Here is an 18,518-nt window from a genome sequence, read left to right as displayed (position 1 = left end):
TGACGGGTCCCGTCGGCGTAAATCAAACCTCCTTTTAATCGGCGTCAACCTGTGCTCCAGGTTCACGCCGACCAGCGTGGAGGTGGGTGACGGCCTGGGGGGTTGGCCGCTGGGCAGGCGATGGCGTGGCCGCAGTCTGAATGTGTGGGGAGAGGTGTGTCTAGGGTTGTGTGTGTGTTTGTGCGGCGGGGGGGGGGGAGGGGGGGGGTGGTTAGAGTGGGCTGGGCTCCGGGGGAGTGCCGGGAGGGGGGTCAGTGCCGGGGAGGGGGATGGGGGGGGGGAGTCCGTGCCGGGGAGGAGGATGGGGTCCGTGCCAGGGAGGGGGATGGGGGGTCCGTGCCGGGGAGGAGGATGGGGTCCGTGCCGGGGAGGGGTATGGGGGGGGTCCGTGCCGGGGAGGGGTATGGGGGGGGGTCCGTGCCGGGGAGGAGGATGGGGTCCCGTGCCGTGGAGGAGGATGGGGGGGTCCATGCCGGGGGGGAAGATGGGGGGGTCCGTGCCGGGGAGGGGGATGGGGGAGGGTCCGTGCCGGGGAGGAGGTTGGGGGGCCCGTGCCGGGGAGGAGGATGGGGGGCCCGTGCCGGGGAGGAGGATGGGGGGACTGTGCCGGGGAGGAGGATGGGGGGGTCCGTGCCGGGGAGGGGGATGGGGGGGTCCATGCCGGGGACGAGGATGGGGGGTCCGTGCTTGGGAGGAGGATGGGGGGCCCGTGCCGGGGAGGGGGATGGGGGAGGGGTCCGTGCCGGGGAGGAGGATGGGGGGCCCATGCCGGGGAGGAGGATGGGGGGTCCGTGCCGGGGAGGAGAATGGGGGGCCCGTGCCGGGGAGGAGGATGGGGGGTCCGTGCCGGGGAGGAGGATGGGGTCCGTGCCGGGGAGGAGGATGGGGGGCCCGTGCCGGGGAGGAGGATGGGGGGTCCGTGCCGGGGAGGAGGATGGGGGGTCCGTGCCGGGGAGGAGGATGGGGAGGTCCGTGCCAGGGAGGAGGATGGGGGGTCCGTGCCGGGGAGGGGGATGGGGGGAGGGTCCGTGCCGGGGAGGAGGATGGGGTCCGTGCCGGGGAGGAGGATGGGGGGGTCCGTGCCGGGGAGGGGGGATGGGGGGGTCCGTGCCGGGGAGGAGGATGGGGGGGGGCCCGTGCCGGGGAGGGGGGGTGCGAGGGCAAGTGAGTTGGTCCACCTGGCCAGGTGCCAGCCTCCAACAGTTGGACCCATGCGGTCCATGCCACCTGGCTGGGGGGAGGAGGGGGTATGGGCAATGATGACATGTCGTCGTTCCCCCCCCCCCCCAACCAGGCCGTCATGTTTTCCGATTATCCAGCGATGTTGGCTGCCGTGGCGGCAGCCGCTAATGTCTATGTTGCCCTGGATGAGGAGGAGGAGGAGCGTGCCAGAGAGGCGGCGCAGGCTGCCGCAGAGGGGCAGGCGGCAGCCGCTCAGGCTGGAGGGACACCTGACCGACAGGACGAGGAGGGGGAGGAGGACGTCGCGGCCCCACGGCAACGGAGGCACCCGAGGGCGCCCCGTGTGTACCGGCCCCGGCAGTCATACCAGGACCTCACGGACCGGGAATGCAGGAGGAGACTCCCCGCACACATCTGCCACCTGCTGGCACACCTGTCACCGCGTGGCACTGGCGGGGGACACCCTCTCCCCGTGTCCGTCAAGGTTACGGTGGCCCTGAACCTTTATGCAACGGGGTCATTCCAGGCACCGAGTGGGGGCCTGTCCGGCATATCGCAGACATCGGTGCACCGGTGCATCCGGGCAGTGAGAGACGTCCTATATGCCATGGCGCACTGCTACATCCGCTTCCCTGTGGACCGGGCCAGCCAAGATGCCCGGGCCGTGGGCTTCTCTGCCGTGGCCGGGTTCCCCATGGTCCAGGCGTGATTGATGGGATGCACGTCGCCGTGCGGCCACCTGCAGATAACAGGGCTGTGTTCACCAATAGGAAGGGGACCTATTCGATGAACATACAGGTGGTCTGCGACCACCGCATGATGATCCTGCACATCTGCGCCCGTTACCCGGGCAGTGGACACGACTCATACGTGTTGTCGCGGTCATCCATCACCGGCATGTACGAGGGACGCCATCCACGGCTGAGGGGCTGGTTGCTGGGCGACATGGGCTACCCATTGCGATCGTGGCTGATGACGGAGGCCACGCAATGAGGCGGAGAACCGCTACAATGATGCCCATGTAGCGACAAGGGGAGTGATAGAGAGGTGCTTTGGCGTGCTGAAGATGCGTTTCAGGTGCCTGGACCTCTCTGGGGGCGCCCTCCAGTATCGGTCAGATAGGGTCGGCCGCACCATTGTGGTGTGCTGCGTCCCGCACAACATAGCCCAGCAGAGGGACGATGTGCCGCAGGCAGAGGAGGGTGGAGTGGAGGAGCAGCAGGAAGAGGCGCAGTCCTCCCCAGATGAGGGGGATGGGGGCAATGGTCAGGGCAGACGGGCTAGACACAGGCAGGTGGCTGTCCACTGTTACCGGCTGGCCCAGCAGGCATGGGACAGGCTGATAGCCACCCACTTCACTGACTAGATGGGCATGGGAATCGGGTAGTATGGCCACAGACCGCACACCATGGCAACAGCCGACCACCCACACCCCCCACCCATCCACCCACCCAGCACCCTCACCCCCCTCCCTAACCCCACCCACCCCACCCGCATGCACACCACCCCCCCCATTGCCGATCCACCTGCGGCACAACGGCCGGGCTCACACAGTTGCGGGTGGACGTATGTCTATTGCAGGCCATGGAGGATGATGACAACCCGCCCTGCGATGAACTCCTGGCTCCACATCGTCGGACTACGTCTGACCCATGGCCACAGTACCACCATCCACCCGGACCATCCCTGCATGCGGCTGTGACACTGCAGCGCACGGTCACGTCCTCTGCCCGGGAGGATGTTGATGGCGGCCCAGGGGGAAGGGTCAGACTCACCTGGGGCTGAGGTAAGACCACCCCTCACACACACACACTTGCGCTCAACGTACATGACACCCCCGCACGCTTTGGACAGAGCACAAAGGCAGCTTCTGTAGGTGTAACATTGACTTTAATAACCAAAGGAGTTCATGCACGTGCCCTAGCCCCTAAAACTCATCTGTGCCCTGCACCCGTGCCAACTTACTCAGTGTCTAATTGTTTGGCCTTACGGGCCCTTTGTCTACGTCTACGTGGTTCCCCAGACGGTACAGCAGAACTGGAGGTGGACTCCTGTGATTCCTGCCCTCTGACACGGGATCCCTTTGGCGGCCGTTTCCTGTGGCGTCCTGGCCTAGATGGGCCAGGCTGCGGCCAGACTCCAGACTGGGATGGCGAGCTGCCAGCCTGTCCTGCCCGTTGCCCACCCGATGCACCTGGGAAGGAAGGGGGGGGAGTCCGAGGTGTCGCGGTGTTCCGGGACCTCCCCTACAGGGGGACCCGGGACGGACCACAGCACCTCCTCCTCCCTCGGGGTGCCCGATGGCCCCCAGGCCTCTACATGGGTGGGGGATGCGAACGAACTGGCCATCCGACGCCCCCCCCCGTCATCTGGCGCTGCCAGTCTTGGAGGCCCGTGCTGGTATCGATAGGGGTCTGCAGGTTTGCAGCCATGGAGCTCAGGGGATTGGCAAACCCTGTCTGTGACTGTGCGACGCCGGCTCGCACATGGGCAATGGCGCCGATGCCCTCAGCGATGGCCTGCTGAGACTGGGCCATGGCCTGCTGAGACTGGGCCATGGCCTGCAGAGACTGGGCCATGGCCTGCTGAGACTGGGCCATGGCCTGCAGAGACTGGGCCATGGCCTGCTGAGACTGGGCAGCCATGTCCTGGGCCACAGACGCCGCCTGCACGGAAAGCCCCAGGCCTCGCAAACCGTTCCCCATGTCTGACACCGTCGCACCCATTGCCTCCACCGCGGACGCCACCCGTGCGGTGTCGGCCTGGTGGCACGTATGACCGGCACCACTCCCAGCTCCTGGACGCGGGTGGACTCCTCCACCTGCGACTGCAGCCGCCGCAAGCCGGCCGTCACCCTCTTCGCTCGTCTCCGGTTCGGTGGTTGCATCGGATCTATGGGTGGGTGTGGTAACTCCAGGAACCCGGGATCCATCTGGGCGGCAGATGTTCGCTTGGGCTGGGCTGCCCTCCGACCGCCCGGCCACTCTGCTGCTCCTACCTCCACCTGCTGTACCGGGACGGCTGTGTTGTGCGCACCAGTGAGTGTACCAGACGCCTCATCACTAAAGTGCCCAACCGAGGTGAGTGTTTCTGCGATGGTGGAGGGTGTTGGTGACAGCAGTGGCGTTGTGTCGTGCTCTTCGTCCCACTCTGAGTCCATGGCACTTTGGGGTGGGGGTTCATCTCCACCCATCCACTCTGTGTCACTGTCCGGTATTTCGTCTTCCTGGGTAGTGCTGTCCCGGGTAGGGGTGTCCTGGGTAGTGGTGTCCTGGGTAGTGGTGTCCTGGGTAGTGGTGTCCTGGCTCGGCTGTGACGGGGGCCTGTGGCTGCCCCTCTCGTCGCTGGGTGGCACACGCCTGCGTCGTCGCACCCGCACGTGACGGGGGCGTCGTCTCCCTGTTGCTCCAGGTCTATCCGTCTCCCGTGGTCTCCAAGGGACATCCTGCGGGTGTCGCATGCCGGAGGGTCCGGGTCTCTCCGTCTCCCGTGGTGTGCGAGGGGCATCCTGCGGGCGTCGCATGCCGGAGGGTCCGGGTCTCTCCGTCTCCCGTGGCCTCCGAGGGGCATCCTGCGGGCGGTCTGCATCTGCGGGGATGGGTGCCTCGACGTTTGCTCCTGCGATACACAATGAAGCATGCATGGTTAGACATGCAGGCAGTGATCAGCTGATATGGGGGAGGGGGATATAGGGGAGGGGGGATATGGGGACGGGCTGTCGGTGGCTCACTTGCTAGTACGCCCCCGACCTCTGCATCAGCAACCTCCCGGTCCTCAGGTCCGCCAGCCAGTTCCAGGGCCCTTTCCTCGTGTTCGGTCAGTGGCCACTCATCATCGGGGCCTCCTCCAGTCCTCACATGCTCCCTGGTGTTGTGTGCGCGTTTCTCCTGTGGCGGGGGCGGGCGGGGGTGGCGGCAGGGGTAAAAGGCAACAGTGTTAGACAGGTATATGAATGCACGCCATCGGTTGCGCGTGTATTGCAGAGGTTAAGGTTAGGGCTGGATTCACTTGGGGATATGGGGGATATGGGGGAGGGGGGATTTGGGGGAGGGGGGATATGGGGGATATGGATATCGGGCAGGGGGGGCGGGGTAGGCTCACCCTGCCTGCTCTGACGAGGTCGTTCACCTTCTTGTGGCACTGGGTGCCTGTCCGTGGTGTCAGGGCCACAGCGGTGACGGCCTCTGCCACCTCCCTCCACAGACGCCGGCTGTGGCGTGGGGCAACTCTGCGGCCGTGCCCGGGATACAGGGCCTCCCTCCTCTGCTCCACCGCATCCAGGAGCGCCTCCACATCCCGTGACTGGGACCTCAGGGCTGAGCGGCGGCCGGCCATCCGATCTGGTGTTCCGGTCGGGTGTTCCGGTCGGGTGCGGGGGCAGCAGCGCGTCCTTATGAGCCGTCACACCGTGCGGCGTGTATGACGCTGCACGGCGTGAACCACGTGAGCAAGCGCGGATCCCGTCACGTCGCTGCTAGCCCATTTCGGGCCGGAGTTTTCGCGACGATTCTTGCGGCGTGACGCAGTCGGATTTGCGCCGTTTTTTGCGCCGATCGGCGGACTTTGCGCCGATAACGTAGAATTTTGCCCTATATCTTTAATAAAAAATAAAATGTGCATCAATGACATAGAACAGTTTTTCTGACCAGATGAGGTGGATTTCAGTGCATGTGGGGAAGGAAAGATTCAGAAAATGATGCTGGGTCTTTACTGCAACTGACAAACTGAGAAGACCTGAAGAGCTCCAGCAATGGTCAGTCTTCTCTCGAGAGTTCCTTTACTGCTTGACAACTTCTTTGAAGATACTGCACCTCTGTTGCATTTTACTCACCTTCAGTTGCACACTCCTGCTGCCAAGGCTTCACCACAGCATGGGTGCACTTCTCACCTCTTCTGTGGGTGTTAGGAAAACAAAAGGCAGTTTTACAGGATTTATATTCGTATTGGTAAACATTAGAAATAAGGGGCGGGATTCTCTCAGCCCGTGTTTGGCGCGGCGCCGGTCACGGGTCGCTTTACGCGGCCGGCCGGCCGATTCTCGGCCCAGGATGGGCTGAGCGGCCGTAGTGAAAATGCTGAGTCCCGCCGGCGCTGTCCACACCTGCTCGCAGCTGGCGGGAACTCTGCGTGGAAGGGTCGGGTGGTGGCCAGTGGGAGGGGAGGGGGCTCCGACCCCGGTGGGGGCCGCTGATGTGGCCTGGCCCGCGACCGGGGCCCACTGATCGGCAGACCGGCCTCTCTGTTCACCGGCCTCTTTACCTACGTGCTGGCCCCTGTAGCCCTGCGCCATGTTGCATTGGGGCCGCGCTTTGAAGGCAGCCACAGCGCATATGCGCGTTGGCGCCGGCGGCACTGCGCATGTGCGGATCCCGCGCTGCCCAGTTCACACCGGGATCGGCAGCTGGAGCGGTCCAGAATTACTCCTGGCAACGGCCCGTTCACGCCGTTGTAAAACACGATGGTGTTTACGACGGCATGGACACGATGCTGCGGGATGGGAGAATCCCACCCAAGGTATAGTTTTAAGTGTGTTAATTTAATGTTTCTGTGGCTGGAAGGGTAAAACCTACAGTTAGATTCATACTGGACAAAGGTGTTTGTATGTCTGGAGGTTGTTTAAGTTCCAACTGTGTTTCTATTGTGCTAAGAGAGGACTATGGTGTGAAGAATAAACAAAAAGTATAAGCATGCTGCCATTGCTTAGCAACTGGAGGCCCTTGTAAGGTAAAAAAACTTTCAGGTTTTGGTTTAGGTAATTTGAGAGCAGTTGGAGTGGAACATCTCTCAATTCTGCCAGAAGAAAGATTGGACAGGATGGGAGCTGCGAAGAGGCAGGCTCCCCAAAGTACTAGTAACAGTCCAGATAACCAGGGAATTGGGACAGAAAGAGTGTCTAAGTTGACTGAAGAACAGGTATTGTTCAGAAGAATTCAAGGACGAATAAACAAAAAGTTGTGAGTTAAAGAGATAATTGCAGTAACTAGATATAAAATGGGACAATAGACTTCAAAGGTAGATGAAAGATTAGGGACGAGATTCTCTCAAACAATGACGAAATGTCTTTTTGGGCTTGTTTGGTGGGGTGTTTCCTGCTGGGGTTTTGGGTGAGATGCCACACTTAATCTTATTTTTGGGCCTTGGAGAGTTTCTGCCTGGTCTCGCCCACACTTAGAAATGTTTTAATCAGCGGGGAGCTGAACTTGCCAGCTGCTCAGAGATTGGGAAGCCATTTTGAAATGAAATCTCTAAATCAGCTTGAGGCCCCCCCCCCACCCCCCACACACACACACCTCCCACCCACATGCAATGCCAGCCCCCGCAGACAGGGAACACAGGAAGAGGATCTTCTCACTTGACACGTCTGAGTCCCAGTGCCTCAGGAGGTTCAGGCTTTCTTGGTAGGTCACAGCAGATATCTGCAGCCTCCTGGAACAAGGCATCCTTCCTATCAATGACCAATGAGATGCCAGTCACTGGAGGGCCCCCACCCCACTGGGCCACCGCCTCTTGCCAGGTTAGGTGCTCTTCTTTAAGGATAGAGGGCACCGATGTGTGAGTGTTCGCAATGATTTGTGTGTAAAGGAGGGAAGGACAGCATTTGTGAAGCTGCACCTGAGGGCAATGAATGCAAAAGGCATAGATTGAGGATGACTGTGAATCTTGTCTGTTCAGATGGGGTTGTCAGGTGCCTGGAGAGAGAGGAATGTGTGGAGCTACGAGGTGTAACACCCTGAGGATTGATGTGCAGGAGAATGTTGGGTAAGCCAACGTGGGGATTGGTACTTGAAACTGTTACGCCACTCACCTCTACTATCCTCCTGAGGTCCTGGACCCTCTTGGTACACTGTCTCCAAGTTGGAGGGATCACATTTCTGCTACTGATCCCTCAGTCACTTCAATCCATGCCTATTTGTTTGAAAGGTTGTCCTCTTCCTCCCATCCTCAGGAAAAATCGCATCACTGCAGCTTCGCAGATGATGCAGAGGGACCTCCAGACAAGAGTAAGAGGCTTAGTGCAGACTCAATGGGTCGATTGGCCTCCTTCTGTATGGTAGGGATTCTTTGGAACTTGTTGAGTTAGGGGGAGCAGCCTTCCTAGGTCTCCTTTTCGGTGTATGCCAGAGCCTCAAAAATCTAAGAAACGGGGAGCATGAAGGTGGGACAATAATAATTGTGGATGTACCTGTGACAATATACGTATTGTAAGAAAAATGAAGGGTTAACAATTTACTGTAACTACATCCAACCACTGGTTTGCGATCAAGCGCATACACGTAGATCACGTGATACTCTTGATTCGGGGAGTAGGTTGTTAGGTGAGATAGTGAATAGTCGTGTTATCAGGAGCTCTGTAGTTTGTATCATAGTTTTAGTCAATCTGTAATCTTTTATATCTTAGCAGGCGAGACAAATCTATTTGTTTTGCAGTATAAATAAATGAGCTTAGTTCAAAACATAGCTTGATGTTCTTTGTGAGACACTACATTTCGAAGCCATCCTCATTAAGAAACCAAAGAACATCACAGTGCCTGCATCCAGAGATTGCAGTGGGTGAAGACGGCTGTTCGCCATCATCTTTTCAAGGACGACAAGTGGCACAGTGGTTATCACTGCTGCCTCACAGCGCCAGGGACCCGGATTTGATTCCAGCCTTGGGTGACTGTGTGAAGTTTGCACGTTCTCCCGGTGTTTGTGTGGGTTTCCGCTGGGTTACTACTGGGTTAATTTGGGTGCTCCAGTTTCTTCCCACAGTGTGGTGAGGTGGAATGGTTATGATAAATTTCCCCTTAGTGTCCAGAGTTGCGCGGGTCGATGGGGTTACGAGGCTGTGGGAATAGGGCAGGTGAGTGGGCCTAGGTGGGTGCTCTTTTGGAGCGAGACTCGATGGGTCGAATGGCCTCCTTCTACATTGTAGGAATTCTATGGATTCTATGAATTAGGGATGGGCAATAAAATGCTGGCCCAGCCAACGACATCCCATAAATGAATAAAAACAAAATGCTTTACTCTGTAAAAGAGCCTCAGTAAAACCCACCATTAGAACATTAGATCCCTGACTGACTATTTGTCTTGCCTTTGCAGTAGGGACTAAGTGAAGTAGATTCGATCCACAATTTTGTTCAAATCTATTCATTAAAATTTAATAAAGATTGTGGAATTTCCACAAAAAAATCTTCAGGTAATCTGTAAATAAGATTCTCACTGGCCTTTGGAACGTATTCAAAAATTAAAGGCTAGATTTAACCAGGTGCTCTATTCCCTGCCCTTCCCGCATACACTACCCCCCCCCCCCCCCCCCCCTACACCAAAACCTTGGCAGTCCTGCAGCTATGATACACTCGGCAGACATTAGTAGGCTCAGGGTGAGGCCTCCTGCTGTAAGTACAATAGCAGCAGGAGTGATATGAGGAACTTAAATGGCTATTAAATGATGAGCATATCACAATGTGTTTTCCAAAAGACAGCCGCCCCTCAGCCTTCAAGTATGGGGCTGTAAAATCCAGCTCTAGTTATCCTACTGCACTGCGAGCCAGAGCAGCCGAGTGGAAAAACAGAGTTGAGAAAACTGACTGAGAGTCTGAACTGTGATGAAATCTTAACATTACTTTGTAAGGACCATAAAAGAGCCTGCACTAAACTTTCCATGGGATCCCGAATTGAGATTATAAATGGACCTTCAAACAATACCGCCCTCTCTAATCTAATTTTAACCTTATGCTGTGTGAATCCCTCACCCCAGTTCCTCTGCACCTAAGTGGTATCTGTATTAGGATTTTCTGCCTTTATTATCTCTGACAGCTATCACGTCACAGCAGTGGAGTGATTCAAAGATGTCAGAAGAATTTGCTGTGAAATTCCTCACATGGAACAACACAGTAGACTGTTTGAAACATGACTCCAGCATAATCTTTGTTTCTTTCTTTGCTTTCTCGTGTATTGCCACATTATTGCACCCTGCAGTTTTCAGCATGTAGTCTGCTGGTTTAAGTTGGGCTGCTTTACTTTTCTATTTTGTTTTGTTACTTTAAACAAGACTTCAGCTATTATGACCACAGAATTAGATCTGTTTCTTGAATGAGCTCATGTTAAACAATCCAACTTGAGTCCTCAGTCAAATCTATGATTCCACAGCGCCACGGACCCGGGTTCGATACCAACCTGGGTGACTGCCTGCGTGGAGTTGGCACTTTCTCCCCGTGTCTGCGTGGGTTTTCTCCGGGTGCTTCGGTTTCCTCCCACAGTCCAAAGATGTGTCGGTTAGGTGGATTGGCAATGCTAAATTGCCCCTTAGTGTCTAGGGATGTGCAGTCTAGATGGGGTTTCGGGATAGGGTGGAGCGGGGTGGGCCTAGGCAGGGTGCTCCTGTCGGAGGGCCGATGCAGACTCGATGGGCTGAATGGCCTCCTTCTGTAGAGATTCTATACTATATCATGACATATTAAAAGCCCCACAAAGCAAATGTTAAATAACGTTGAGCAAAGAAAATGTAATGACGGTCATCTCAATCTCTCCCAGTGATTCAGTTGCCATGAATAATAATAATAATCTTTATTATTGCCACACGTAGATTTACATTAACACTGAAATGCGTTACTGTGAAAATCCCCTAGTCGCCACACTCCGGCGCCTGTTCGGGTACACTGAGGGAGAATTCAGAATGTCCAATTCTTGTAACAAGCACATCTTTTGGGACTTGTGGGAGGAAACTGGAGCACCCGGAGGAAACCCACACAGACACGGGGAGAACATGTAAACTCCGCACAGACAGTGAGCCAAACCGGGAATCAAACCTGGGACCCTGGCACTGTGAAGCAATAGTGCTAACCATTGTGTTACTGTGCTGCCCATATGTGGTCCACAAAAGCTCCTCAGTCATTTTTATCACTATAAGCAGTGACCAAAGAACATGGTCCAGCCCTTAAGACAAGGATGAATTACCTTCCTATTCCTTCAAATGATCACCCTTGTCTTTGGCCTGCTGCACACAAAACAGTTAACTGTTTCTCTCTCCACAGGTGCTGGCAGACCTGCTGTGCATTTCCAGCATTTTCTGTTTTCATTCCACCCAAAGTCTCTGATTTGTTATGTTGTAGGTGTAACATAAGTGGCTTCCTTGTGGTGCACTTGACAAAGGAAGGTTCAGACGTGGAAATAACTTCAACACGTTTATTAAACTATTTACATTTCTATTACTCGGGTTCGACACTACTGTTAATCCTACTATAGCTACCCAGACTGACTAACCAGTTGCTGCAATCCACGCGGTGGGTGTAATATTGAATCAACCCTGTGTCTGTACTCACTGACTGTCTCCACTGGAAAGAGGCAGATCATGTGTGTGGTGTCCTTTATATATGGGTTGGTGTAATGCTCCCCTGTGGTCGTGTCACCTCCGTGTGTATCGTGAGTGTCCATTGGTCCTGTCCTATCTACCTGATCTATTGGTTGAGTGTGTGTGTGATGTCTCTGGTGCTCCCTCTAGTGTCTAGTTAGCCTACATGCATTTACATTGATGCACATCACCACAGTCTCTGCCTGATTCAGGTAATGAGCCCTCTTTAACATGCAAATTGCGGCCAATCCTGGTTGCTGTTTTAGATCAGAATTGGTCCGAGTAAATGCTGTGCAGGTTCCAATCTGTTCCATGGGTAATTGAACCAAAGAGCCCCAGTAATGGTTAAATCAGGGCCCAGTAGAACATTGTGGGCCATCTCAGCAACCTCAGGACGCGCCCCCCACCTCCAATTACAAATCCCCTCACCCACGTTTACATGGCTGTGGGCGCGGCTGCTCGATACAGGGCTCAAAATGACAAGCTCCATCAGGTTATGCACTTTGACGCCTTGCAGCTGTTTGACCCAAATGTGGCCAAGGCTTGAATCACAGCCATCTCTTGGTTCTGGGGTGGCTAGTCACACACACAGGTCTGAAACTACCCCCCGCCCCCCCTCCCGCCCACTGAATTTAACAATCAAAAGCATGAAGAGAAGAGAACATGTCAAAACAATTCTCACTGAAGTATGCCCCTGAGCAAAAGGCCGACACTAAACCTTTCCATGCAACCTCAAATGCTGCTCCTGTTGACAGGGCTAGACCAGGTAAAACAAAATTCTGTTGCAGAGAGCACAGACAAAAATGTGTCAGACCTCCGGCAGAAGCCTCGATCACTAATATTAATTATTCATTCCGTGGGCTGTGTGTGAGCTCCTGAGTTCAGTCACACTGTCATTCTTGCATGGCACAGCCTGAACAAGACTTCACACCTGCTTCCCTCAACTCTCTGTCAATCACCCCCAAGATTTGTAAGGCTCACCCTACTGTCAAACAGTAAGTTAGAACTATTCCCGTGGTGTGCTGAACACATTAAATAAAGAGCGGAAGCTGGCATGCAATGGTGAACATAGCTGAAACAAATTACTGGTGCTATCCTTTCTCCATCACCACAGATCAATCTAGAAATATAGATCAATGAAGTACCTTCTATGCCCATATACAGGTCCTTCACGGAATAGGAAACATTTTACATAATAACCTTTGGGGAGGAGAAATTAAGCAGCAGAAGACATTTTGTGATGCACAACTGTTTTATTGTTGTCCTATAGTTAAGTACAAATGTCAGTTTTCATTCTCCCCTTCTGGATCCTCTCTCTCTCTGTCCAGAACTCCCCCCCTCCCCCCCTTATTCCTTCCCCTGGGAGGATTTACTATCTACCCTAGTGGGATTTGAGCCGGAACCCCAGAGCATTGCTCTAGGTTTGTGGTTTGCCAGGTCAGTGGCCAATACCACTAAGCCACCTCAGTAACCCCGAAAGGTCAGTTAGGGTCGCCAATAGCGGCGACCAGGAATTGAACACGGATCAACTGCTTGGGGAATAGCCATGCTCATCACTACACCACCAATGCTGACCGAGCCCACTGGGGAAAAGCCCAGCTCTTAAACACAGGCTTCAATGAGCATCATGCGCTCTCAACTTACTCTGAAACTAGTCCTGGTTTGCTCTTAAAGGAGCCTGCATTTCTAAAGTTGTCATTCCATACACCATTGGAAGTAATTTTGACTTTGAATTATGGGCAGCACGGTAGCACAGTGGTTAGCACAGTTGCTTCACAGCTCCAGGGTCCCAGGTCCCGGCTTGGGTCACTGTTTGTGCGGAGTTTACACATTCTCCCCGAGTCTGCGTGGTTTCCTCCGGGTGGTCCGGTTTCCTCCCACAGTCCAAAGATGTGCAGGTTAGGTGGATTGTCACTGCTAAATTGCCCTTAAGTGTCTAAAAAAAAGGCTAAATGGGGTTACTGGGTTATGGGGATAGGGTGGAGGTGTGGGCTTAATTGGGGTGCCCTTTCCAAGGTCGGTGCAGACTCGATGGGCCAAATGGCCTCCTTCCGCACTGTTTATTCTATGAATCATGTTGTAAAATGGATGGCAGCACACTGGAGCCAATTTGCATCTCTTCTGATTTCTAAAGTACAGTGGGTTCGATTTAACCGTCTCGTCGCGTTGACTTGGCCACTCCCTCTGGCGAAAAACAACGGCAAAATGCCGTTCAATAGCGGGGTTTTTCCAGGTGCTGTAGCCCAAAACTGGACATAGATTTTTTTAAATCATTGAAATGCGCCCGATATTTCTATTGACGTCACTGTAATCGCAATACCTTAAGTCGAGATCTACCGCAATGAAAGGTAATCAGTTTACCTTGTTTAGTTCAGACTTGGATTTGGAGATCTTTAACCTGATAATTAGTGACATGAAGTCTTTGTACACACTAACTGCTGATCTGCTATAAAGCAATATGCAAACATTACAACATTCAGTCAAGAGCATGCTGAAAATTAAATGGCAGAAACATAAATTTCAAAATATCTCACTGTGAAAATATGTCAAATTACCAAGTGCCAATTTTCAATATCTCTAATGAGCTGTAACAAATTATAGAACTGGTATCCTGCTCGGTAAATCAATGGTAAAAGTAATAATCTCCTCATTGAGAAATACCACCATAAAAAATAAAGATACACAAAGCAGGATTTCTGTAGTTTAGAGAAACAATTGTAATGAAGGCTTCAATTATACTTTGACAAATTACAGAGTTTCTTCTTGGAAGGGAAATGACATTTTGGAATAGGAGTTTCAAAAAATAAAGTAAAATAAATACTTTTGCACAGATAAGGGGAATTTTCAAATGGTTGCACTGAGGAGGGTATTTGTGTTGTGACCATCAGCATGTTTCAAAGGGCTGCCAAAAATGCAACAGAATGATTCACCAACAGAGAGAACTTTTCGGGAAAGCATTTTGTTGGTACTGCAATGGGGTCAGAACTTGCAATCAAAATGAAGGGAAGGCTAATGTAGCTTGCTGCTATTTATGAGTAAATGGTAGAATGAGGTGCAGGTGCCCAGTTAAATGTGAATATGTGAAAATCACTCCGCCGATAGCTTTGTGAAAGCTGAATTCTGCCCTTAGTCTTCCATTTCTTTACTTAGGAACTTGCTTAATTTTCTTATCAATTGCCCATTGCACTTGATACAGACGTTTAGCCTTGTCTCCAGAGGCACAAATATCATTTTACTGGGATAGGTAAGTCTTAATGGCTGCCAATCAATCTCCCTGACATTATGTAAATTCACTATTCCAAGTGTGGAATCATATTCATTCTGGTTTTGCTTTTTTGGGGGAGATTGGAAAACAGAAAATTCTGTTTTTTATTATTTTTTCAAGAGGTATGAGACTGGGAAATGTTGGTATTCTGAAGTATCCACTTTAGTAGGGAAGGAAAGAAACCAAAAGCAGATTTTTTTTAAATGATGGGTAATGTTGCATTTATGGAACCTGGCATCCTTCTGTCTGAGTCACAGGAAGTTATATGGATACAGCAAGCAATTAGGAAGGCAAAAGTGTTAGATGTTATCATAAGGAGAGCAAGAGTAAAGAAAGTTGTGTTACAATTATCCAGGGCATTGGAGGACTGTGTTCTGCTTTGGTCTCCTTGGCTAAGGAAGGAGATACTTGCTAGAAGGAGTGGAACGATAGTTCACTTGGCTGGTTCCTGGTTTGAGGAGGTTGTCCTTTTGGGAGAGATTGAGCAGACTGAGTCCCAATTACCTGAAACTTGGAAGAATAAGAGATGATCTCATGGAAATCCTGCATGAGCTTGACAGGTTAGATATTGTGAGGCTGTTTACTCTGGCTGGAGAGTCGAGAACTAAGGATTACGGTCCCAGAATAAAGGTTGACCATTTAGGATTGATATGAGGAGGAATCTGTTCACTCAAACGGTTTGACTCTTTTAAAACTCTCCAAGCTAGCGGGCTGTTGATGCGCAGTTATGTTGTACGATGCGTATTTACAAGACATGGCTCAATAGACTATTGAATGCTCAGAGTATTCAGCCATTTGGGACGGACGGGCTAGTGGAGTTGAAGTACAAGTGCATATGATCATATTGAATGATGGAGCAGGCTTGAGATTTTCACATGTTCTTATGCTCTTATGCTCTGGGGATTGGGACAAACTGGATGGCTTTTTCAATGGGCCAATACAGACACGATGGGTGAAGTGGTCTCTTTCTGCGCTGACATCAGTCTACAAACAAAATGAACCCCTTGTTTGATAAAAACTTTGACAACATTGTGGAAAAAGGAAAACATTGGTGAAATTCTACTTGTGGAGAAGTGGTGCGTCTGTGAGTTTTGGCTTTTAGGTTAATAAATAAGAGTTGGGAACTTTTAGACTGTGCCCCATTTATGTGTCTATCATCAATGATTCATGTAAGCATTCTTGAGGAGGTGCAGACATTGTAGAAAAACAGCCCATTTTATAAATATGCAGACTTGCTACAACTGAAGCCAGGTAGAAAAAGCTGGGACGCAAATCATTAGCGAGAAATTCTTTGGGATGGTCAGGAATTTTCCATCATGGAATTATGGATATTTGCAGGTTGCACACGTCAGCCCCAAAAATTAGCCTATCTTAAAATTAGCTGAGGAGATCAGCAGAATTATTGACACTGGTTTCTTCAATAAATTATCAGTTGTTGGGGAATTGCACTGACAGGGTTAGTGTCATAACCCGACTGGAGGCCAGGAAAGAGATGCCACCCTTGCCTCCCAGCACCGCTCTCCTTTGTTTACCTTTCCACTTGGCATGATTCCTCATTGGGTACAGATTGAGATCAACATATCCAATGATAGTTTGTAAAAGAATCAAGAATGAGAAGGCATAGATTCAAAATGATTGACAAAAGAAGCAAATATGATGTGAGAAAATACTTTTGCCTGTGGCTTTACCTGAGTATGATCTCCCTTGTTAGGGGGCGGAGCTAGACCCTTAAGCCAAGGGCCTCATGGGATATAAATACCCCAGCCCGAGTGTGGGCTCCGCGCAAGAGACCATTCAGGGAGTAGGAATTGTATCATAGTGGGTAAAATAAAATAGTGTTTTTCTTACAGTCATCACTTCCGTGTGGGTGCTTCCCTGGAGCTTTACAGTTATCTCCATAATAATTTAACCAGCTGTTTGTCTAACCAAATGAATGCTGACAAATCATCTGTGATCACTCTTAAACTGTGCTAACATTCTAAAACCAGCATTGGGCGATAAGTCCACAGTTTCCTTACCATCGTCTGCAGTCAAAAAGCAAGGAGTTTATAATTGCTTTTCTCAATTGTGTGGCTAAAGGTGATTTTATTTTGCAACACTTGTTTCAGGAAAGAGATGCCATCCTTGCCTACCAGCACCGCTCTCCTTTGTTTATCTTTCCACTTGGCATGATTCCCCATTGGGTACAGATTGAGGTCAACATATCAAATGATAGTTTGTAAAAGAATCAAAAATGAGAGGGCATAGATTTAAAATGATTTCCAGAAGAAGGAAATGTGATGTGAGAAAATATTTTTTCACAAAGTGAGTACTTTGTGTCTGGAATGCACGGCCTGGAAGCGTGGCGGAGATAAGTTCAATCGAGGCATTCAAGAGGGCATTAGCTGATTATTTGAATAGAAATAATGCGCAGGGGCATGGAGAAAAGGCAGGAGAATGGCACTTAGCCATAATGCTCATTTGGAGAGCCGATGCAAACACGATGGGCCAAATGGCCTCCTTCCGTGCCGTAACAATTCTGTGATTTTGGAAGACAGGAGCTGTTTGAGTTGCTGCCACCTCAATGTTTGCAAGACCTGCTTCTGTTTGGCAGCCGATGAAGGATGGCACTCCCGAGAAATGAGCTTTGCAATTATAAACACCCTCTTAATCAAGTGGCTGAGTGGTCATAACGTGTCAGAATACATTGGCATAGAGCTCTGAATATTCTGGATAAATGATATTGCGTTTACTCATAGTGGAAATGCAGAATTTAAATGGTAAATGTGAAATAATTCCAACTTGCAAAATTGATTTTGTCAAGATATATTTTGAAAGGCACTTAACATGGAATCGGTGGCATTCAGGAGTTATGGTGGGTTTTTTAATGTCATTTCTATGGAACTACCCACAAGATTATTTTTCAGAAAGGTAACCTGCCACTGTTGAAAGAAATTCTACTGGATAAGAGCTAACTTTGCCCACACTCCAGCGTGCAGCTATAAACTTATCTCCACACAAATTGGCCTTAGATTAGAATAGTGAAAATAGTGGAGACAGTTAGTTGGATAGAGTGTGTTACATTCTTCTACTTGTCGTAGACATATAATTCATATGGCAAGATCAAAGCAAATTACTGTGAATGCTGGAATTTAAACAAAAACAGAAAATACTGGACGATCTTAGCAGGGCTGACAGCCTCTGTGGAAAGAGAAGGGAGTTAATGTTTTGAGTCCGGATGACTCTTTGTCAAAGCTAGAGAGAACTGGAACTGGGGTCAGATTCATACAGTAGTGGGGGGGCATGGAGTGGTGGGGCTGGATAGGCGGCCAGCGATAGATGGACATAGACAAAGATGTCGAGGACAGAAAATAAAAGAAATGTAAATGGAGGTGATTCAGTACAAGAAGGGTGCTGATAGGAGTAGCGTGTCAAAGTGCAACTAGGAACAGATGGCCCAAGTGGAATGGGGGGAAGGGTCACCCACATTGCAGAACACCTCTGGTCCATCCGCAAGCAGGGCCCAGACTTTCCTGTCACTTCCATTGCAACTCACCATTGAAGTCTGAAACTTTCTGCCTGAAAGGGAGGTAGATGCAGGAACCCTCACGCCTCAGACTTTTGATATACAAGGGGGTTGAGGGTGATGGGGCCTAACAGGAAAATGGAGTTAAGGCCAAAATCAGATCAGCCATAATCTGTTTCAATGACGGAGCAGGCTCGAAGGGCAGAATAGTCTACTCCTGTTCCTAATTCTTG

The sequence above is a fragment of the Scyliorhinus torazame genome, chromosome 13, assembly GCF_047496885.1.
Source record: "Scyliorhinus torazame isolate Kashiwa2021f chromosome 13, sScyTor2.1, whole genome shotgun sequence".
Taxonomy (NCBI): Eukaryota; Metazoa; Chordata; class Chondrichthyes; order Carcharhiniformes; family Scyliorhinidae; genus Scyliorhinus; species Scyliorhinus torazame.
This window is presented reverse-complemented; position numbering follows the sequence as displayed.